At 36.0% G+C, this 24,014-nt stretch overlaps 1 protein-coding gene across 6 annotated transcripts in view; it reads left to right on the forward strand.

Moving 5' to 3' along the window:
- Window positions 1-24,014, forward strand: part of LOC101888424 (NAD(+) hydrolase sarm1) — a 177,478-nt gene that overhangs the window by 75,183 nt on the left and 78,281 nt on the right. Inside the window, exon 1 of one of the 6 annotated variants that reach the window (XM_011293967.3) lies at window positions 466-562. The exons of the other annotated variants lie outside the window; for them this stretch is intronic. The gene's annotated coding sequence lies outside the window, so the exon portion shown is untranslated. Of the gene's footprint in view, window positions 1-465; window positions 563-24,014 lie in introns of those variants that run through there. 6 annotated transcript variants of the gene reach the window in all.

A 24,014-nucleotide genomic window follows, 5' to 3' on the forward strand; every position in this document is an offset into this window, starting at 1 on the left:
TACACGCGCTGGCTGCGTTCGTTTTCGGTTGCTTGGTCGGTCGATCGGTCGGTCCGCTTGTCGATAGACGGTAAAGAAAACACGCGTTTGCCAGATTGTTTGCTATGCGGCGGCAATAGATACGTCGCAGGTGAAGAAGATCCAAGTTTTGTTATAAACAAATTGAAATACCTCTACTACAACTACAACAAAGAAAAATAATTAAATAACAAAACATAAAAAATTTAGTCGAAATAAAGAGAAGAGCAAAAAAGCAGCTGTGGTCGTTGTTTGCTTCTGTGAAAGAAAAAAGAAAATCACTTCCGATTTTTGTTTGAAAAAAAAAATGTGATAAATATTTTCTAAAATAAAGTAAACAAAAATATAAATTCAAAATAAATTTTGAAATTGTGCTAAAATAAAATTGGAAAACCCAAATTTTTTAGAAAAGTGTGTCGAAATAAAAAATTGAGGAAAAAAATCAAATTTATTGAAAAAGTGTGTGGAATTAAATAAATAGTTTTTCATGAAAATGTTTCAAATTTGCTAAGGTTTTCCTTCATCCTCCGTTGCATACCCCAAGGTAATTTTCTATGCCACCCAAAGCTGCCTGTGACGTTAGTTATAAAATGACGAAATTATAAACTAAAATTATTATTTTGCGGAAAATTTAACAAAAAGGAAAACCCATCCATCCATTGTGAGAGAGAGGGTAATTGCCAAATTGCCTTTGTGTTGGTTTTGAATTAAAATTTACAACACAAAAGAATTAATTTCTGTGTTGATTATGTATTTCCTCGACGATCAACAAATTATAATGTGCAATTAAAACTATTATTATAATTCCCTCGTTTTTTTGCTGTTGTTGGATTACCCACTGTTCGTTAAACGTGTGTGTGTACTACTTTGATGCGCTTACACTCGAAAAATGTTGACGGTGGGATGCTATGTATAATGAATTAGAAGGGAAAAGTGATTTTTTGCAAATTAAAAATTGTGGATACTAACTCAGTAAAAACAAGTAAAAAAACTGGGCCGATCTGAACAGACAATTTTCTGTCCTAGGCTGTAGTATCCATTACGAACTTCAAAAACAAAATTTGAAACAATTCCGTTGTATAATGTTGCTATAGTCATCAAAGTACCGAATATCAGGAGATACCGTTATATGGGGGCTATACGAAGACGTGGACCTGCACTGAAAATTTTCTGTCATAGGCTGTAGTATCAATTACGAACTTCAAATACAAAATTTGAAACATTTCCGATGAATAATGTCGCTTAAATCACCAAAATACCGAAAAAAGGGAGATACCATTATATGAGGGCTATACCAAAATGTGGACCTACATGACCCATTTTCAATACCAAAAGTCCTGCAGACATAATACATATTTCAATAATTTTTTTTCAACGCACTTCATTTCGTTCGGAAGCAAGCAACAGGCGGTTAGACGGAGGGACATCAATTTTATGTCGATCAAGAATATATATACTTTGTGGAGTCTAATGTATATTTCAAACGGAATGACACACTTAATATCCTCCCATACTATGTTGGAGGTTATAAAAACATTAAGTTCGGCCGGACCAAACTTTTAATAACCTCCCCTACCCTCCTTTGGGCAAAGAAAACATTTTTATGCAAAAGTATCTGAATTCAAAAGTGTTCCACTTTAAACTACAAATACCAATCAGACCGTATGTATAGTGCTATTAAACATTTCAAAAAAAAAAAAACCTTAAAGTGGGTGAAGCCTTTGTATGGGGGCCATACCAAAATGGGAACCTCCATAGACAATTTTATAATTCAAGGATTGTCATCTACCAAATTTTAAACAATTTCGTAGGTAAATGTGACTAGGATTATCAAAATATCGAGTATCTGAGGGTATCGTTATATGTGCTATATAGGAAAACGTGGAAGTAAATATTCAATTTTCTGCCACCGAAGCTAGTGCCCATTATGACCAATAATTTTTAGACAAATCCGTGAAAATAATGTGGCAGAAATCATCAAACTACCGAATAATGCGGGATACCGTTATACGGGGGCTCTACAAAAACGTGGACCCATACATACAAATTCACGGGAAATGTAGAAATCATCAAAATACTGAATATCGGGAGGTATCGTTATATGGGGGCTGTACCAAAAAATACACCGATATATCTCATTTTCAATACCAACAACCTCTGACACAATACAAATTATTCTGCCAAATGTTTAAGCTCTACGTCAAATAATGTGGGCTCTATCGTGATATCAACAGACGGAGATAAAGACAGACAGGTGGATAGACAGACGGACATTAACTTGAATTTTTATATTATGAATATACAGGGTGAGATAAAAAAACGGCAACAAAGTCAAACCTCGTAATTCTTACATTTTTTTTTTTATTTCATTGAATGTCGGAAATAGCATCAAATTTTAGAATAATTTTAGATTTATTCGAATTGGTCACCTTTTGCGAATTATGACCTTCAAACGGCCAATGAAAGCGTCACACGCTGTCCGAATGTTGCTCTGAGGTATTTTGGCCCATTCCCGGCGAAACGCTTGTTTGAGATGATCGACACTTTGGTATTTTTTAATGCCAACCTTGCTTTCCAAAATACTCCAGACACAATAGTCCAACGGATTGGTATCCGTTGTCCTTGTGCGCTGGAAATGAAGCGAGGAACCTCATTTTATAACCATTCCTGGGTCCCGCGTGCTGATTCCATTGATGCTGAGTTCTGTTGGAATGTCCAAGGTCTGCGGCCAAAATGTTTGTGTGCCCAAGGCATTAATACACCCTCCAGAATATTTTCGCGATAATATTCGGCATTTATTCTGATGCCACGGTCGATTAATACGAGCGGAGACCGATCATCGGCTGTTATGGCGGCCCACACCATCACCATGGGCGGCGCTTGAGTTCTGGTGGCCAACCGATGGTGCACATTTGCAGCTGACCTCTTTGGCAAGTAAACACGATCATTTTGTTTGTTTACAAACTGCTGGACAACGAATGTTATCTCATCTGAGAAACCCACATTCGGCAGCTCACCACTTTCGGCCAAGCGAAGCAACTCTTTAGTACTTTTGAGTCTATTTTCTTTCTGTTGCGGTGTAAGTTCTTGGTCTTTTTGGAATTTCAATGGAATTGAAAAATGAGCTCGGGGTAAGCTCATTTTTCAATATTTGCCGAATGGAATATTGCGATATGTTCAGCTCACGAGCCAGTTCTCGGCCACTGCGACGCGGGTTTCGATAAAGTCGTTTCTTTACTTTTTGAACCATTTCTGCTGATGTTGCTGTTTTCTTCTGTCCACTTCCGTGACAAATATAAAGAAATCACACTATCACGCTTGAATTCCATTACGAATAACTTTTTTCTCGAAAATTCTCACCAAAATGCTTTAGTGCGCTTGTCAACAATATAATGAGCTGTCACTGAAATAATTTTAACAGCTGTCGGACGTGCGGCTTAGAAATGACCCTGTATATGTATACTCTTGATCATATAAAAATCGACTTATGCCTATATTTCCGATGAAATCAAGATAGAGTCTACATTATTATATGTAGAGGTCGGAAATTACACACTTCCCGATTTTCTGTATTTATTAAGTACTCAAAATGTATTCTGTAGGTAGAGTATAATACCTGTATAACAGTAGCTTTTGAAGAATGTGTGATATTGTCTCATAGATTCTGAGTAACAGTGCTCTTAAATTGGAATCGTTAATTCCGACACAAGAACCTTAAATAAATTAATGTGTTAACTCGACCAAAAACACTAATGGGAACAACCCATTTATTAGGGAAATAGTTTTTATTTTAAAATTGTAAAATAGTGAAATAAGGGCTAAAAAAGTAATGTAACTTAGTAAGAATCAATGTATGTTGATATAAATAGTTTTCGAAGGGTCTTGAAAATCTGAACGTGAGGACCGGATTTGATTGGAAAGTCGTTTTCTTTGAATGCAGTGATGTCGAGCGTCATGATTTCTGGTTAAAGGGTTGTAGTGGCGAGTACGCAGTTTTATCTGCAATTTATACAAATTTACATAAATCATTCCTTTCGAAATCCCCATATTGTATAAGATTAGTGTAAGCCCCTATTAATACATCGTATCTTTTATGCGAAAATTTGAACAAAACCATTTATCACCATTTTCCTTGTATTGTCCGGTTTCTAGCATTTCGAGCAACTTGGATACATTTTTTCTGAACATCCACTTTTACTATTTTGAACTCTGTACAAAACGATTCCAATAAAAGAATACCTTCTTTTAATAAAACAAAAAACAGACCGGTTGCTGAGGTGGACAATGCAATTTTATTGGCCAACAGCCAATTGTCAAAACAATTAAATGCGGCTTTTTGGGTTATTTTGTTAATATTAATGTGACATTTATTATCTTTGTTTTTTTTTTTTTTTTTTCTTAATTTCTTTTATAATTGTTTAAATAAAAATAATAATGCCACGAAACAGTGGCAACTGCAGGGAATGCGTCAGAAGCTTTTCAGTCGTTGCAACAACGTAACAACGATAAAACAAAAGACACATTCTGTTCGGAGACCAAACATCAGCCAGCCAACTACCGATCAGTTGTTTTGTAAAAATAAAATACAATAATTTTTAATTAATTGTAAACATTGTTTATTAATGTTGTTGTTGCTGCTGCATGAAATTGATATGTTTGTATGGAGCGGGGGTTTCTTTACAACAATGTATGGGAAAAGAATAAATTTACGACATATAACGGTGAGGGTAAACCTTATACACCCTACGAATTTTGAAAAATTTATTAAATCTCACAAAAATGTTTTGAATTCAAGAAATGTAAAACCTGCAACGTCTTAAAACGATGGGGTTGAGATATACATACAGCCATATGGCCAGAGAGGATATATATCATTTGATACGGCCCAAACGAGCCTCATCGAAATAACGATTTTAGACTCTAGGTCTCTTTGGACCAAATCCGTTTCGTGAAATTTGCAGTCGATCTAGCGATGTCCGTCCGCCCGTCTGTCCGGCTGGCTGGCTAGTGCGCACGATTATCTCTCCAAGGGAGTATCCGATTTGATCCAAACTTGGTACATCGTAATATTATTATCAAACTTAGATAGAGTTCGGAGATGGGCAATATTAGTCCACACTTTCTAGTACCCCCCACAAAATATTAAAATTTTCATATATAAATCTGCACAGAAAGCGAAAGGATGCTTCGATTTTGCTCCAACTTTGCAAATCCTAATATTTGCATCAGTGCTAGGTCAGGTGCGAAAAGGGACAATATCGGTCTACTCCACCCACAAAGTGTCAACATTTTGAATATTTATAAATTTTATAAAATGTGATGTAAGAGTTCAATTGACTTCAAATTACATACATCAAAATATTTTTATTAACCCAAGGTCTGGTGTGAAGATGGAATATATCGGTCCACTCCCTTTGGTACCTTCCCCACAAAGGGTCAAAATTTTGAATATCCATGAAGGTGATAAAACGCGAAATTAACATCCGATTACATTCAGACTTGGTACACCTAAATATTTCCATCTACACACGATCTATTATAAAGATGGTAGAGATCTGACCATTCTTTCTGGTACCTCCCCCACAAAGGGTCGAAGTTTTGAATAACCAAAACGATTATAAAATACGAAGTAAGCATGCGGTTCTCTTCAAATTACACGGATCATAAAATTTTTATTAACCTAATCTCTGGTATGAAATTGGGATGTATCGATCCACTCCTTCTGGTACCTACCCTACAATGAGTCAAAATTTCAAATATTCATGAAGCTCATGAAACATTTCTTCTGGTACTTCCTCCGCAAAGGGTCATTATTTTGAAAAACCAAAGCGATCATAAAAACCAAAATAATCATCCGGTTCTCTTCAAGTTGCACACATACCACTATTTTTATTAACCCAAGGTTTGGTGTAAAAATGCGATATATTGGTCGACTTTTTCTGATACTTCCCCCTCAGAGGGCCAAAATTTTGAGTATCCATGAAGCTCATAGAACGCGAAATTAATATCCTATTTCATTCAGACATAGTACATCTCAATATTTCCCTCAACACAAGATTTGTCATAACGGTGATAGAGATCGGACCATTTCTTCTGGTACCTCCCCCACAAAGGGTCAATACTTTGAATAACCAAAACGATTATTAAATCCAAAATAATCAAATCTATTCAAATTTCATTCATTCAAATATTTTTGCTTACGCAAGATCTGTTGTAAAGATGATATATACCTGCCAACCCTTCTGGTACCTCACCCACAAAGGGTCAAGACTTTCAATATTATATGCAAAGCAAGTCGGTGATTCTTTACAACTAGCTATATCTGAATATTTCTCTTAACCAGAAATCTGAGATGATTATTGAATCTATAATTTCGCATAAAATTAGATATAGATATTCGATTTTCTTGTAATTTTGCCCATTCCAATATTTTAATCTGTATTGGATGAAGTATGAAAATGGAATATTTCGGTCGACCATATCTGGTAACTCACGCACATTTTCTAAAAATTATTATTATAAAGTGAATGGGAAGTATAGTCCAAGCCTTGAACGTCTCAATATTTTTATCATATTTATTTAGGTCCGATACGAAATGGACAATATTGGACCATTGCTTCGGAATCTTCTGAACAACTTGAATAGTTGTAACAGAAGTCAAAATATATTTAAATAATCGAGCATTGGCTGAGGTTATACATCTGTCGGCAAAACCGACTGATACTTTTTAAAATGTTTTCTTTAAAAATAGTTCATGTTGTTACAAACGCAATGACAACTTTAATATATCCCCATTTAATAGTGGCACATCTAGTACGGCACACTGAAATAAAAGTTCCAAATCTAATTACTTTTTTAAATTTTTTCAATTTTGTTTTGCTGTACAGCATTGATGATAATTTAAAGATTACAATTATTTTCTTGTTTTCTTCCCCTTTCGAAATTTCTGATTTGTTGAGTTTTTTATTTTAGTTTTTCTTTTCTTTTTTTTTTTGTTTTTATTCTGACAAGCTTCATTTGTACTGGCGATAAAGTCAATCTATGGAAACATTTGTTGCATTGTCCACAACAACAGCGATGTATCACCTTACACTCAAGCAAAATAAAAATCAAAAACCGAATGGGTCTCAAAATTAAATTGATTGATAATTTGTGGTATCTTGACACGTGATAAGGGTCAATAGAATTAGGTACACAAAATAATTAAAAAAAAAATAAAAATAAATAAATAAATAAACGATAACACCCTGAATGGGGTCATGGTATGGGGGTAACAATAGCTCGAATTGCATTCCAACCCAAGGAGGGCACCAACTAAATAGTGCTTGTTATATTGCCGTTTAGCTGAATTGGTGTATAGTTTGTCTTATATATCTAAACATTGACGTAGCCAGTGGGCATGGGGTGCCCGGTCTCGCTCCAAAATGGTTTTTTTTTTTGAAAATTGTGTATGAAAAATCGCATTTTTTGTCTGTTTGATTTCAAAGCTAAATTTTACTAGTTTTCCCATCGCAGTCATTGTGATATTTCCATAAAAAGTATTATGCCTACATATATAGTTCATATTAAGAGTTATATTGAAATTTTGTGTAGAATATTTCTTCTTTTGACACTGTTTGCCTAAAACTAAGTTTCATATTAGTTTCAGACTTAAACTTAAAAAAAAGAAAACAACAAATATTTATCAACAAATTTAAAAATATTATTGTTTTTTCTTCGGCAAAATTGATATAGATATTACGTCGCAATATTTTCCAGCAAAGTTTAAACATGTTCACTACCATATTCGTTCAGTGAAAATATAAAACATAATAAATTAAGTTGAAACAACTTAATACCCTCCACCATTTGGAAATTTTCAAACAATAAAATACGTTAAAATCTTAATAATACCGAATATAGCCGTTATAATGGGGTCTATACGAAGAAGTGGACCTGCATAGGCAACTTTTGTCATAAGCCATTACAATATACAAATAGGAAACTTGAAAAAAAAAATCCGGTGGATAATGTAGCTATTATCATCAAAATACCGAATATAGGGAGGTACTGATATATAGGGCCTATACGAAGACCTGGACCTGCATAGACAATTTTCTGTCATAGACTGTAGTTTCCAATACGAATTCTAAATACGAAATTTAAACCACTCCGGTGAATAATGTCGGTAAAATAATCAAAATATCGAATGGCGGCGTGTATTGTCGTATGTGGACTATACGATATTGTGGACCTACATAGACTTCCACTATGAATTTTTAGACAATTCTATTGAAAAATGTAGCTAAAACCATCAAAATATCGAATATAATGAGATACTGTTTTATGGAGATATACGATATCGCGGACAGATAAAGCCCATCTTCGAACTTGGCCTGACTTTATATATCCTCCATACTGAATATGGTGGAGGGTATAAAAACGTTAGATAGTGGACCCTCACCCATATGGCCTCTCTAGCCATATACATCATTCGATACGGCCTAAACGTGCCTCATCGAAATAACGGTTTTAGACCCTAGGTCTCTTTGAACCAATTCCATTTCAGGACATTTGGAGTCGATCTAGCGATATCCGTCCGTCCATCTGTCTCGAAGGGAGTATCCGATTAGATTCTAACATGGTACATCGTATTATTATTATCTAACATAGATTGAGTTCGGGAATGTGTCTAAATTTTCAAAAAGGGTCAAATGTTTTATTGCCATGAAAGAGAAAGGATAATCCGATTTTGCTCCAACTTTGCAAATCATAATATTTACATATGCTAGGTCAGGTGTGGTCCACTTAAGTACCTCCCCACAAAGGGTCAAAATTTTGAATAATAATAACTGTATAAAATGTGATGTAAGATTTCGATTGTCTTCAAATTACACACATCACAAAAATTTTATTGGCGCAAGGTCTGGTTTGAAAATGGAATATATCGGTCCACTGTTCCTGGTACCCACAGAGGGTCAAAATTTGGAATATCCATAAAGCTTATAAAACGCGAAATTAGCATCCGATTTCATTCAGACTTAATACATTTCAATATTTCCATCACCACAAGATCTGTTATAAAGATGGTAGAGATCGGACCACTTCTCCTGGTACCTCCCCCACAACGGGCCAAAATTGAGAATAACAAAAGGCTCATAAACGCGAAATAAGCATCGGATTCAGATTCGCTTCAAATTTCTAACCTACCAATATTTCTACTAACGAAAGATTTGGTGTAAAGATGGGATGTATCGGTCCACTCCTTCTGGTACCTCCCCCAACTAGAGTTCAAATTTTGATTAAAAATTTATTCAAACTCGACTCATCTCAATATTTTCGCCAACATAAGATCTGGTCGAAACATGGGATATGACGGATCACTACTTCTGTTACCTCCGCCCTAAACGGTCAACATTTTTAACATGTATCAACATATTTATAGCCTTTTCAACTTATGACACACGTCATTTACCCTCTTTCACACAACCAGTGATCTGAAGTGAATATGTGATTTGTGGACCCATCCCTATGACACATTTCCCCAAGGTCTTAAACTTTTTAAAAATTGCAAAATTTATTAAATTTGGAATTAGCCGGTCTTTCCTTTCTGGTATCTCCCCCGGGTAGTCCCAATTTTTTTGGGGGGATTTAAAATTGGATATAGGCTGAGGGTATACATATGCCGGCAATACCGACGGATTCTTTCTAAATTATTTTTTACTGATATAGTGATAACTGACCTCAATCAATGGCTATTTTTCGCAAATCTTAAAAAATATTCTTCTTCCTCTGAGAAATTCTTTTGTTTGGATTTCTTTAATTTTCCTGCTACAACCTTTCAAAAGAAAAAAACTGATTTGGTGGTTTTTCAATCGCAGCTTAGTTCAATCCCTTGTAATGTAGAAATCATAAATATGCACTGCAACAGCAAAATACAAACGAATTGAATGATTTGTCCATAGAGAGCTAGTTCTATAAATAGTTCATCCAACCCCCCTCAGTCTTCCATCAGATTTAAAGCAATTCAACATCAAACAAACGCCATTCTGGCCACAATCGATATTATCTAAATTGCTTCTGAATGGGATTGATTCGAATACGCCAATATCACATAAAACACTTTGTGGTGCTTTTTAATGGATTTCCCTAAGTGTCTGACCACCACCATCGAACAGCAGTTGAGGGGAGACAGAGGAAAACGCAATTTCTAAATATGAATGAATTAGTGTGCGAGTGTGTGTGTGTGTGCGCGCCAACACCACCTACCATGGGATAAATTAGATTGGAATTGGAACTCATCGAAATGAAATCCACAGAATGAATTCGTATTCAGTAGAAACTATTTTGATTTTATTGGAATTTTGGGTACAATAGGTTCTAGTTCCGAATTCGGTACTTACGTTCGGCAATATAACGGAATAGTGGATTTTTTTTAAATTAGACAGAATAAACAGTGAAAGCTGATAAGTTTGTGACTTTTGCTTAGAAAATTGTATTACCAAAATTTTTGACTTAAGTGTCCCCTTAAAGGATTCATACGATTAATAGGATTTTTGAACCCATTCAACCCCTCCCCCACAGTTTAATTATTGTGGATAAAGACTTTTTGCATTTGCTTACATTCGTGATACAATTATTTCAAGGTAGCTTATATTCAAATGAGAATATCCAGCCCTGTATTTTCTGGAAATTACCCCGGAAAATGTAAATGCATACAAATTAGGTTCCCATCTCTGATTTGGGAACATACTAGGGATTTATTTATTTTGACAATGGAATATTGTCAAGGATATAATTATGAAAAATACGCTACATTGATAATTCTATCATAGTCACATTTTTGAACATTTTAATTTTTAATCCAGGCGTTTCAAAAATTCTTTCATAAAAATTCTTAAAGAATTTCTTTAATTGCATTTCATTCCACCCCAATACACACATGGCTGTATATGTGTGTAGTTATCGCGCCGCATAGCAGTTTATTCCGCTTTACTTATTTAATTGATCACTTTTTTCTGTTCTGTTCGGTTCAGTTCTGTTTAGTTTTATTTGTATTATTTTCATTATGTTTCAGACGCCCGACTGTCTTATTGTTATCATTTGCATTCTCAAATGGAATATTCGATAGCCAGGGTTGCCAAATATTAATTCTAAATAAAAGAGAAGTGGTCGGATTTTATGTGAAATACTGGTCGTCTCAAAAACTGTCTGTTAGTACATGATTCAAAACGCTTTTCACATTTCCTCTATAAATGCAGAACGGCGTGTGACTTTGTCACATCTGGCAGAAGTCGTCGGTAATAACAGATCATTCTCAGGAAAACGCGCGAAGATATTTGACGGCGTTGGGAAGTTTATATGTCTGTATTATTTGGGTTCAGCTAGAAAGAAGGCTTTAAACTCTTCTTCGATCAAGAGATAACCGAGAAATTCCAATTCAACAGCTCCGAAAACACTTTTGTCGATGTTGATGGTGAGTCCATATTCACGAAGTTTTTTAAATAGCCTTCTTGGATTAATTTGATGTTCCTCCGGACACGCTGAAGCGACGAAAACGTCGTCTATACTTATACGACATAATTTTAAATGCGGGTGAGTACTCGACCCTATTAACCTACCGAGACATTGTGTGTTAGAGCATACAGAGACAGAGCCAACAGCTGTCCGCTCTTCTTGAAAAAAAAAAAAAAAAAACAGGATTCTAAAGCTTAGCCAAGAGAGCATTCCATTTGGCTTCGGAAATAATGCACCTCTCTCAGAGGAGGAGCTCGACGTCACTGTCATGCCCTCATCTCAGAAAGATTAATCAATCCAAAAATCTACGGAGAACTCCCAGACAGGCGCCCAGGTGAGGTTAACTGAAGAAGTAGAACCGCATCGATGCAGTCAACCCTCAGATGCAAAATGTCATCGTGCGAAGTGATTTCGAGGCTACTTCATCCACCAATAACCGAAGCAAACGCGATGACTCCAGCTTAAAGGAGGGTGAAGCAAAAAGGAGGGCCCAAGCTTTCAGTCCGACCCCCCACAAATTACGAGAAGGAAAACCCCAATCAAGGCGAACCTTAAGGCAGTATGGAAGTTCGAGAATAATCATCCGTTACTGCCAAAACGTTCGCTTGAAAAGGAATTTGCCTCTCTCTTAACCGACCTCGTCAAGAAGGTGAGTCCAGTTGGGAACAAGTCTTCGGACGAGGATAAATCGGAGAGCAGCAATATTCCAGTTGTTGGGACGATGGCCTTTGAACACAATTGGCCAGTCTCCGAGTGGAGTGGTTGTGTTTTAGACAACCACGCATTCTTTAACCTATCCTGCTTTCCAACCTTGATTTTCCTACCAAATTTCAAGTTATTAGCTCTTTTTGTTCACATAATAACACAATTTTAGAAGTTTAGTACCAAAAAAAAAACATCTATCCTGCCTTCCATCAGTGACTCTCATTCCAAAATACTTCATTTTTCCATTCGATAACTGAAATTTGTATTTCGTTCTCTTTTGCTGTTCCATCAGTCATTTCACATCATTGCCCCTCCGATAACATTGAAACTGCATTGCAGAGTTTATTGACATTTCCATACGTGATGTTGAACCGAATTTTTCGCATCAATACTAAATTTTAGATTTTTTTAGATTTTTTTAGATATTTGACAGCTCACAGATCAACAGCATCATTTTTGAATATATTTTGTCTTAGTTCCATTGAATACAAGTTGGCATATTCATATTCTGCACATTTCGATCATTAATCAATATTAATTGAGTGGTCATGTCTGCGAGTATGTGTATGTGTGCGAGTGACACCCTATAGCAACATTGAATGGGATGTTGCGAATATGAGATTTATGTAGATTAAAGTGCCATATGTTCGATTGGAATACAATTTAAGCCATGTCAGCCTTCATTAACTAATCTAATTTATTTGTAAAAAGTAACTTCCAATCTGATTGCAAACCCAGCCGAGGCCATAGGGTATTATACAGTAGTTACAGCAGAAAAGCAAGTGGTCTTAACCTGCATTAAACTGTGTAATTAGATTTTCACATTCGACTGAATAAATCTATTGCGAACCTCCCCTCTTTTTAAAAAAGTGTTCGACAACAAATCGAGAGTCACGATTCAAATGAACAACTTGATTTTATTGCTTTGCAGCAAAGCTATTGCCGAGAGTTGTTGATGTGGCGATATGAGGATTATAATTTGTTTTAAATTAATTCTGCTTTGAGTTGTTATATTTGCTGAATGTCAATCAATTTTAAAGTATTTGAAAAATGATTTTCAAAATCTTAAGTGGGGAGAAATATACCACCCAGCATTAGACCATTTATGTATGTACATATACGGGGTGAGAAGGAACTGCAACAAATTCAAACGCCATAATTTTTACATTTTTTTTTTAATTTTATTGAATGAAAGCAAGAAATGTCGGAAATAACATCCAATTTTAGAATAAGTTAAGTTTGGTTCCAAATTGATCACCTTTGGCACGAATTATGGCCTTCAAATAGCCAATGAAACTGTCACACGCTGCCCGAATGTTGCTCTGCGGTATTTTGGCCCATGCCCGGCGAAGCACTTGCTGGAGTTGGTCGACACTTTGGTATTTTTAGTGCCAACCTTGCTTTCCAAAATACTCCAGACACAATAGTCCAACGGATTGGTATCCGGAGATTTTGGCCATTGTAAGTTGGAAATGAATCGAGGAACCTCATTTTGTAACCTTTCTTGGGTGGCGTGTGCTGAGTGCGATGGTGCTGAGTCCTGTTGGAATGTCCAAGTTCTGCGGCCAAAATGTTTGCATGCCCGAGGCTTTAATACGCCCTCCAGAATATTTTCGCGATAATATTCGGCATTTATTCTGATGCCAGGGTCGATTAATACGAGCGGAGAGCGACCATTGGTTTTCAGCTAACCTCTTTGGCTAGTAAACACGATCATTTTGTTTTTTTACAAACTGCTGGACAACGAATGTTTTCTCATCGGAGAAAATCAAATACGGCAGTTTACCACTTTCGACCAAGCGAAGCAACTCTATAGCTCTTTTGAGTCTATTTTTTCTGTTGCGGTGTAAGTTCTTGCACTTTTTGGCATTTCAATGGCTTTACCTCGAGCTCATTTTTCAATATTTGCCGAGTGGAATATTGCGATATATTCAGCTCACGAGCCATTTTTCGGCCACTGTGACGCGAGTTTCGATCAAGTCGCTTCTTTACTTTTCGAACCATTTCTGCTGATGTTGCTGTTTTCTTCTGTTCACTTCTTTGACTTCGAGCACTGTAACGAGCGATGGTACGAGACACAAAAGATTTATTCACATTTAAATGCTGGAGTGTTCTAACGATGGTTTTCCAGCCAAATATCAGGAAATCATTCTATCACACTTGAATTCCATCACGAATAACATTTTTTCTTGAAAATTCTCACCAAAATGCTTTTGTACGTTCGTAAACAATATAATGAGCTGTCGCTGGAATAATTTTTTTCGGAGGAGTGGCTTAAAAATGACTGCAGTCTGAAGTTGGTGCAGTTTTTTCATCTCACCTAGACATTTTTTCCCACTCGGTAAAGTACTCAGAAGAAATTCCTTTTGTGGATTTTCTGACAATTTCAATGAAAAAAAATTGGCTACAATAATCAAAATACCGAACATGGGGGTACTGTTATATGGAGGCTATACGATATCGTGGACCGAGATAGCCCATCTTCGAACTTGGCCTGTCTGCAGACAAAGGGCAGATTTGTGCAAAATCTTAGCTTCATACCTTAATCACTTTTGACTCTAGCGTGATAAAAACAGACGGACAGATGGACGAACGGACAGGGCTAAATCGTCTAAGAATTTTACGCTGGTGATGAAATAATTATTTCGATGAGTTACAAACGTAATGACGAACTTAATATACCCTCCATATTATGTATGCTATTGGTAAAAAAATTCTAAAGGTTAGAAGAGGGCGAAACTTGCCCCATCTATTTAGGTCACGTTGCTTGTCTTCTGTTCTTACCTTTAGCTTTACTTTTATAATCTGCTGGATTTCCCCTGTAATAATTTTTTCTGGATTGGGCCGATTTTGACATTGTATAAAAAATAGATTTCAATGAAAACTTATAAACTTTTGTATGAAAAAAGCTTTGATTTTTCCATTAAACATTTACGTCTCTCGCTTCTGGTTCTCGTAATTACTTTAATTGCTCATGAAATTGCAATTGTAGACACAGACAGGCCCCCTTAATAGATTCGGACTCTATAACAGATATCACAGGTATAACGAGTACTGGCTACTGTGTCATACTAATAGTGGGTCGGAGAATTGTGCCAGCGTTGTGTGAGCTATTAACAACTAACTACCTCACAAGCATTTCCGCCTTAGCAAAACTAATTTCTGTTTTCAATTTTGTCTGCTACATACGCTCACATGTCTTGTTATTTCATTTTTATCCACTTTATTTTCGCTATTCCGTTTTACACATTAATCAGCTGCTGAAAGAGGAAGAAGAAAAAATAAACACCGATGAACAGCAGCGAAATTGTCTCAATAAATCAATTGGAAACATGCAAAAATTCACAAATCCAAACAGGGATATTAAAACACCAAGGTCCATACAACGCAACGACCGACCGTTCGACAGTCCGCATGATCGATTAATCAATCGATCATCGAACAGTTACAACTGAGCAATAAATGTCAATATTGTTGTTGATTTCAATTTGTATCGCGCCTCTGTAGCTGTTGTGTTGTGACCGCAGCCAAAGCCATTGTCATCCCCCACATCCCATTCAATATTGAGGGGGAGGGGTCGGCTTATATGTGATTTTGGAGGCGTGACGTGAGGCAAATGACAGATATTTTTCCTGTTTTTGTGTTGATGGTTTTTATTTTTTTCTTGTTTGCCATTAATTGATGATAAATGTGAATGTGATTTATTGGTTTCGACCTATTTAACCTACACCCACTGTTCGAGTTCTTGTTGTTTGTTCACGTACATACTTACATACATTTTCATTGTAATCGAAATCATTAGTTATTATTGCAATCACTTTATTGGCGATTGCATTTACACTCAGAGAAAGAAAGTCAGACATAATATTCATAGAAGCCACAGATGACTTCCAGAGAAGTCATAGAAAACTCAAGTAGACGTCATTACTGACTTCCATAGAAGTTATAGATGACTTCCACAGAAATCGTAGATGACTTCCATAGAAGTCATTGATGACTTCCATAGAAGTCATTGATGACTTCCATAGAAGTCATTGATGACTTCCATAGAAGTCATTGATGACTTCCATAGAAGTCAATGATGACTTCCATAGAAGTCATTGATGACTTCCATAGAAGTCAATGATGACTTCCATAGAAATCATTGATGACTCCCATAGAAGTCATGGATGACTTCCATAGAAGTCATTGATAACTTCCATAGAAGTCATGGATGACTTCCATAGAAGTCATTGATAACTTCTACAGAAGTCATAGATGAAATCCAAGGAAGTCATAGATGACTTCCATAGAGGTCATAGATAACTTTCATAGAAGTCGTTGATGACTTCCACAGAAGTCATACATGACTTCCACAGAAATCATAGATGATATCCACAGATGGCACTGATGACTTCCATAAAAGTCATTGATGACTTCCATAGAAGTCATTGATGACTTCCATAGAAGTCATTGATGACATCCATAGAAGTCATTGATGACTTCCATAGAAGTCATTGATGACTTCCATATAATTCATTGATGACTTCCATAGAAGTCATTGATGACTTCCATAGAAGTCATTGATGACTTCCATAGAAGTCATTGATGACTTCCATAGAAGTCATTGATGACTTCCATAGAAATCATAGATGACTTCCATAGAAGTCATAGATGACTTCCATAGAAGTCATAGATGACTTCCATAGAAGTCATTGATGACTTCCATAGAAGTCATTGATGACTTCCGTAGAAGTCATTGATTACTTCTATAGAAGTCATTGATTACTTTTACAGAAGTCATAGATGAAATCCAAAGAAGTCATAGATGTCTTCCATAGAGGTCATAGATTACTTCAATAGAAGTCATTGATGACTTATGACTTCCACAGAAGTCGTAGATGACTTCCATAGACGTCATAGATGACTTCCATATAGGTCATTGGTGACTTCCATAGGAATCATTGATGACTTATATAGGGGTCATTGATTATGTGTCGATGCTTCTGTTTCCAAATTTGTATTTATTATTGCTGACTTGAAATCTAATCTAATATTTGTTCTTATATTTTCAGGTAAGTTACAATTGGATTCAAACAAATTCAAATACTGACAAATAATTGGGTATTATGGGTAGCCTACCATACGACGGTTTCTTTAGTGAAATTGCACTCAAAAATGGGATTGTGTAGCTGCTCTCACATAGTGCCCACGGGCACTCTTTTGATAAACGCAAGTGTAATGAAGAATTGTTGTATTTTGTATTTCTAATAACACAATTTTGATTGCATATTGTTAGGGAGATTGGTAGAAATCAATCGAATTGCGATTTTACATTGAAAATGATTTGGCATATTTCGGTAGACATTGTTTGTTTTGATTTGCAAATTCCTTCTATTTCATAACAATTCCCATCTACCCTACGAAATTGCTTTCTTCCTGTGTATTTTCGATTCTTGGCATCCCAAACATTTACGTTGAACCACAATTGCTATTCAAGTGTATGTCTACATCACCAGCAGCACATCTGTCACATTCGCTTCGATTCGATTCTAGTAGACTCTATTATTTTTTACCTGTTTAGACATTTGACATTTATCACAATCTAAACAGAGAATGCTAATTGCACACTTATCATTCATTGCCTCTTTCCTGCTGCCACCGTTGCCGCTGCAGAGGAGGGCATTGTTTTGGCCCATTGACGCGCTAAAAATAAATCAAAATCTACAGCATTGTTATAATTTGTTGTTCGTTCCCTTTTAATTAAATCGAAAAAATAGGCAAGACGACCCAAGAAGAGGAAAAGAGAATCGAAATGGTTGCACATTATTCGCCAATGCAAAAATAGAAAGATTTTACCTTGAATTTGAACTTCAACATCTGGGTGACAAACAGCCGCAATCGGTTTGCAGTGAAACCGAATGGGATTTGAAGAGAAATAGGAAAACAACGTAAATACGGATGTAGAGGCTTTGCAGCAAAAATTAGAGAACACTAGTATTAGAAGAGTAAACAGAACAGGTAAAATAATGGGCAAGTTCAATTCGAGCGGAACGACACAAATTGAGTAAATTTTATGAACTCCATGATAAAACGTATTTTATCGAACATTCACCCCGAAAAAGGTAGAATATAATTTTTAGAAGGGGATTCGTCATTAAATTTTAGTAAATATTGTTGATTGATTTTGCGAAAGCAATATATGACATGCCAAGAAGACATAAAATAACATGGATGACTTTCTTAGAAGTAGCAGATGATTACATAAATAAATTTCCTAGAAGTCACTGACGATATAAGTCGTATTTTTCCGTAGTAATATTCATAAATGACCTTCCTTGACAAACTTTCCTAGAGGTCATGGATGATTTCTCCAGAAGTCATGGATAAAATCTCCAGAAGATATCGATAATTTCTCCAGAAATCATAAAATACTTCCCTGGAAATCAAAGATGAATTGCAGAAGTCGGAAATGAAAGATGATTAAATTAAAATACAAATCATCAGAGTCAAGTTGAATATCCTAGAAGTCATAGATGTGTTTCCTAGAAGTCATAAATGACTCCCCTAGAAGTCATAAATGACATCCCTAGAAGTCATTGACGACTCCCATTGAAGTATTGATGACCACCGTAGAAGTTATTGATGGCTCAAGTAGATGTTATAGATCGCTTCCTTAGAAGTCACAAATGACTTCCCAAGAAGTCGTAAATAACATCCCTAGAAGACATAAATGTCATCCATAGAAATCATAAATGACTTCCCTAGAAGTCATAGATAACTCAAATAGATGTTATAGATAACTTACCTAGAAGTCATAGATAACTTTCCTAGAAGTCATCGATGACATTCCTAGAAGTAATAGATGATTTCCCTAGAAGTCACAAATGACTTCCCTAGAAGTCATTGATGCCTTCCCTAGAAGTCAAAGATGACTTCTTTAGAAGTCATAGATGACTTCTTTAGAAGTCATAGATGACTTCTTTAGAAGTCATAGATGACTTTCCTAGAAGTCATAGATGACTTCCCTAGAAGTCATTGATGACTTCCCTAGAAGTCATAGATGACTTTCCTAGAAATCATAGATGACTTCCCTAGAAGTCATTGATGACTTCCCCAGAATTCATAGATGACTTCCCTAGAATTCATTTGATGACTTCCCTAGAAGTCATTGATGACTTCCCTAGGAGTCACAGAATACTTCCCTAGGAGTCATAGATGACTTCCCTAGAAGTCATTGATAATTTCATTAGAAGTCATTGATGACTTCCCTTGAAGTCATAGATGACTTCCCAAGAAGTCATTGATAATTTCATTAGAAGTCATTGATGACTTCCCAAGAAGTCATTGATAATTTCATTAGATGGCATTGATGACTTCCCTAGAAGTCATTGATGACTTCCCTAGATGGCATTGATGACTTCACAAGAAGTCATAGATGACTTCCCTAGAAGTCATTGATGACTTCCCTAGGAGTCATAGATGACTTCCCTAGGAGTCATAGATGACTTCTCTAGAAGTCATTGATGACTTCCCTAGAAGTCATTGATGACTTCCCTAAAAGTCATTGATGACTTCCCTAGAAGTCATTGATGACTTCACAAGTAGTCATTGATGACTTTCCTAGAAGTCATAGATGACTTCCCTAGAAGTCATTGATGGCTTCTTCCATGCGACTTCCATAGAAAACATGGATGACTTCCATAAAAGTCACAGATGTCTTTCCTAGAAGTCATCGATGACATTCCTTGAAGTCATTGATGACTTCCCTGGAAGTCATTGATGACTTCCCTAGAAGTCATTGATGACTTCCCTAGAAGTCATTGATGACTTCCCTAGAAGTCATTGATGACTTCCCTAGAAGTCATTGATGACTTCCCTAGAAGTCATTGCTGACTTCCCTAGAAGTCATTGATGACTTCCCTAGGAGTCATAGATGACTTTCCTAGAAGTCATGGATGACTTCCCTGGAAGTCAATGATGACTTCCCTAGAAGTCAATGATGACTTCCGTAGGAGTCATAGATGACTTTTCTAGTCAGTCATTGACTTCCCTAGAAGTCATTGATGACTTCCCTAGAAGTTATTGATGACTTCCCTAGAAGTCATTGATGCCACAAAAGGCATTGATGATTTCCCTAGAAGTCATAGATGCCACAGAAGTCATATTTGACTTCTCTAGAAGTCATAGATGACTTCCAATAAAATCATGGATGACTTCCCTAGAAGTCATTGGTGACTTCTCTAGAAATCATAGATGATTTCCTTTGAATTCACAGGTAATAAATGACTTCCCTTCAAGTCATAGATAACTTTTTTAAAAATGTTATAAGTGGCTCTTGTACATAGAAGTCATAACTGATTTTTCGAAGTCATAATTGACCTCTACAAATTGATAAATAACTAAAAGGTCAACCGATTTCTTGAGTTCTTGGTTGGCGTTCTAATAAGTCATAAATTACTCCCACAGAAAAACATATTCCAGATATACTCTACCCGGATCTACAAGATTCTACCCTTTGTCATATTTGACTCCCTGGAATGATAGTAATATTTAAATGAAAAATCTAAAATATTTTCAATAAAATTTGATTATTTCTTTTCCAGAGTGTATTAACAGAACCACTTTTCTCCTTTCTCCTCATTTGACAAGCGTTAAATGAAATCATGCCCAGAACTTTGTCTCCTCGTTTGATTGTGGTTTCACATTTTGTGATTTCAAATCTCTTCTTTTCTTCAACTGAGTTCATTACAAAAAAAAAAAAAAAAACTGACAAAAGGTTAAAAATCATTGGCGCCATTGGCATATTTACAAAAACTTGAAATGCTTTATGGCTTTTTGTTTTTGTAACGGCATTTGTCATGCAGTCAAGTGTCTGTGTAACTGTGGTGTTATCCTTTGACTACAAAAAAGACATAAAACATGTCGGTTGCAATCAAGGGTGTTGTCGTTGGAAACCTTGTAAATGCCACAACGCTTTGGGATTTCCCCCGTTGGCTTCTTTTTCGTTTTTGTTAAGTCTGAAAGATAGAATAAACAAAAAAATATGGACCCGCTTATTGTTTTTTTTTTTTTTTTTTTTTTTTTTTTTTTTGAGGTAAATAACTCACATTTTTTATCACATTTTCTTTTACGCTCAAGTGTTTGTTTTAACCGAAAACAAAATAAAAAAAACTAAATAAGGTGTTGCTTGATTTCATTTTGAACGTAGCTGTTTTGCAGTTATTTTAAAAAAAGTGATGGGTGTGTCTCCATGTTTTTCGACGTACATATTTTATCGTGTAGCGTCTCACCATCGTCCCCACAAATCTCTTTAGTCGGAACACATTTTGCTCTACAACACTCGCATGTAACTGCATTTGCAACGAAAAGACAACACAGGAAACCTTTTATTTGTTGGGCAAATATCCATCAATTTGGAATTGGGGGTAATTAAATGCAACCATTGCCTGTAACTGTCGCTTCTATGGGCCTCTGAGCGGCACTTAATTGCAATGTAATCGATTTTATTTCTGTGTGTGTGATTTATTAATACTATTGCAAATGACATTGTCGGTAAGAATTCGAGTAATAAATATTTTCGTTTGTGGGATTTATATCCAGCAACATTTTTTGTGAGGAAAACGAGCAGAATAGGTCATTACGATGTAATAAGCTATAACTTGTATTACCATTTGGTAAAAAGTGGTTAGTTATTTTACTAATTTCCAAGTGATGAGAATGTGTTACATAATAAAAAAATGAAAAAAGGGAATCAACTTTAGGCGAATACTACCTCATTACAAGGTAATGTAAACAAATTAACTCTCTCACATTTATACAGGGTCAGATGAAAAAACTGCAACCAACTTCAGACTGTTGTCATTTCTAAGAACCTCGTCTGACAGCTGTTGAAATTATTCCAGTGACAGCTCATTATATCGTTTACAAGCGTACAAAAGCATTTTGGTGAGAATTTTCCAGAAAAAAAGTTATTCGTGATGGAATTCAAGCGTGATAATTCGATTTGTTTATATTTGGCTGGAAAACCACAAATGGCTATCGTTAGAGCACTCCAGCATTTAAATGTGAATAAATCTTTTGTGTCTCGTACCATCGCTCGCTACCGTGATGCTGGTAGCGTAGCTCGACGCCAAGGAAGTGAACGGAAGAAAACAGCAAACATCAGCAGAAATGGTTCGAAAAGTAAAGAAGCGACTTCATCGAAACCCTCGTCGCTGTGGTCGAAAAATGGCTCGTGAGCTGAACATATCAAAATATTCCATTCCACTGAAATTCCAAAAAGTGCAAGCCGTTTGTAAACAAACAAAATGATCGTGTTTACTTGCCAAAGAGGTCAACTGAAAATGTGCACCTTCGATTGGCCACCAGAAATCAAGCTCCGGCCATGGAGTGGGTCGCCATAACAGCCGATGGTCGCTCTTCGCTTGTATTAATCGACGTCATCAAGTGGCATCAGAATAAATGCCGAATATTATCGCTAAAATATTCTGGAGGGTGTTTTAAAGCAAACACGCAAACATTTTGGCCGCAGACCTTGGATATTCCAACAGGACTCAAGCACCATCGCACTCAGCTCGCTCACCCAAGAATGGTTACAAAATGAGGTTCGTAGCTTCATTTCCAGTGCACAATGGCAACCAAAATCTCCGGATACCGGAAGCAATGTTGGCACTAAGAAATGCCAAAGTGTCGATTACCTCAAGCAAGCGCTTCGCCGGGAATGGGCCAAAATACCGCAGAGCAACATTCGGGCAGCGTGTGACGATTTCATTGGCCGTTTGAAGGCCACAAAGGTGCCAAAGGTGACCAATTCGAACAAATCTAAACTTATTCTAAAGTTTGATGCTATTTCCGAAATTTTTTGCTTTCATTGAAAAAATTTAAAAAAAAATGTAAAAATTATGGCGTTTGACTTTTTGCAGTTTTTTTTATCTCACCCTGTACAGTGCTTGAAATCTAAAATTATGGAGGTGATTTCGGATATTATAGTACACATTTCCTATTGTACGAAAAGTACTAAATTGTGCTGTATTTTGGTAATGGGGAAAAGATTTGACTGGAATCCTCACATTTGATATTGAGGCGTCTCGTGGTATCTAGATTTGAAATATGAAGGTGATTTTGGAAATGTATACTATGATTGTACGAAAATTACTAAATAGTAGTAAATTTGGTACTGGGTAAAGAAATGGAGCAGAAGTCCTGAAATGTGATATATATGTCACGGCTAGTATCTTCGGTTAAGAGATGGAGGTGGTTGTGAAAATGTGTACTATAAATGTTTGAAAAGTACTAAGTGGTACTAAATTGGATATTGGGGGAATAAATAGAGCTGAAATCCTGAAATTTGATATAGAGTTCACTGTTGGTGTCTTTGGTTGATTTTCAAAATGTGTGCTACAATTGTACGAAAAATACTAAATGGTACTTAATTTGGTATTGAGTGAAGGGATAGATCTTGAATAAGGAAATTTTGGTATCTGGAATTGAAATCTGGTGGTTATTTTGAAAATGTGTACTATAATTGTACGAAAAGTACTAAGTGGTACTAAATTCGGCATTGGGTGAAGGGATAGATCTGGCATCTAAAAATTTGATATTGAGGTATTTGGGATTGAGGTATGGAAATTGTTTTTGAAATATGTACGACAAGTACTAAATGGTACTAATTTAAGATCACCCTTGGTGTCTAGGATGGAGAGATGTAGATTGTTTCGGATATGCGTACAAATGTTACTAAATTTGGTATGTGGGTCCATTGAGTTTTACTTATATCCTTCTCCAAAAGATTTTAAAGGCTTTTTGGTGTAAAG

The sequence above is a fragment of the Musca domestica genome, unplaced genomic scaffold, assembly GCF_030504385.1.
Source record: "Musca domestica strain aabys unplaced genomic scaffold, Musca_domestica.polishedcontigs.V.1.1 29, whole genome shotgun sequence".
Lineage (NCBI taxonomy): Eukaryota > Metazoa > Arthropoda > Insecta > Diptera > Muscidae > Musca > Musca domestica.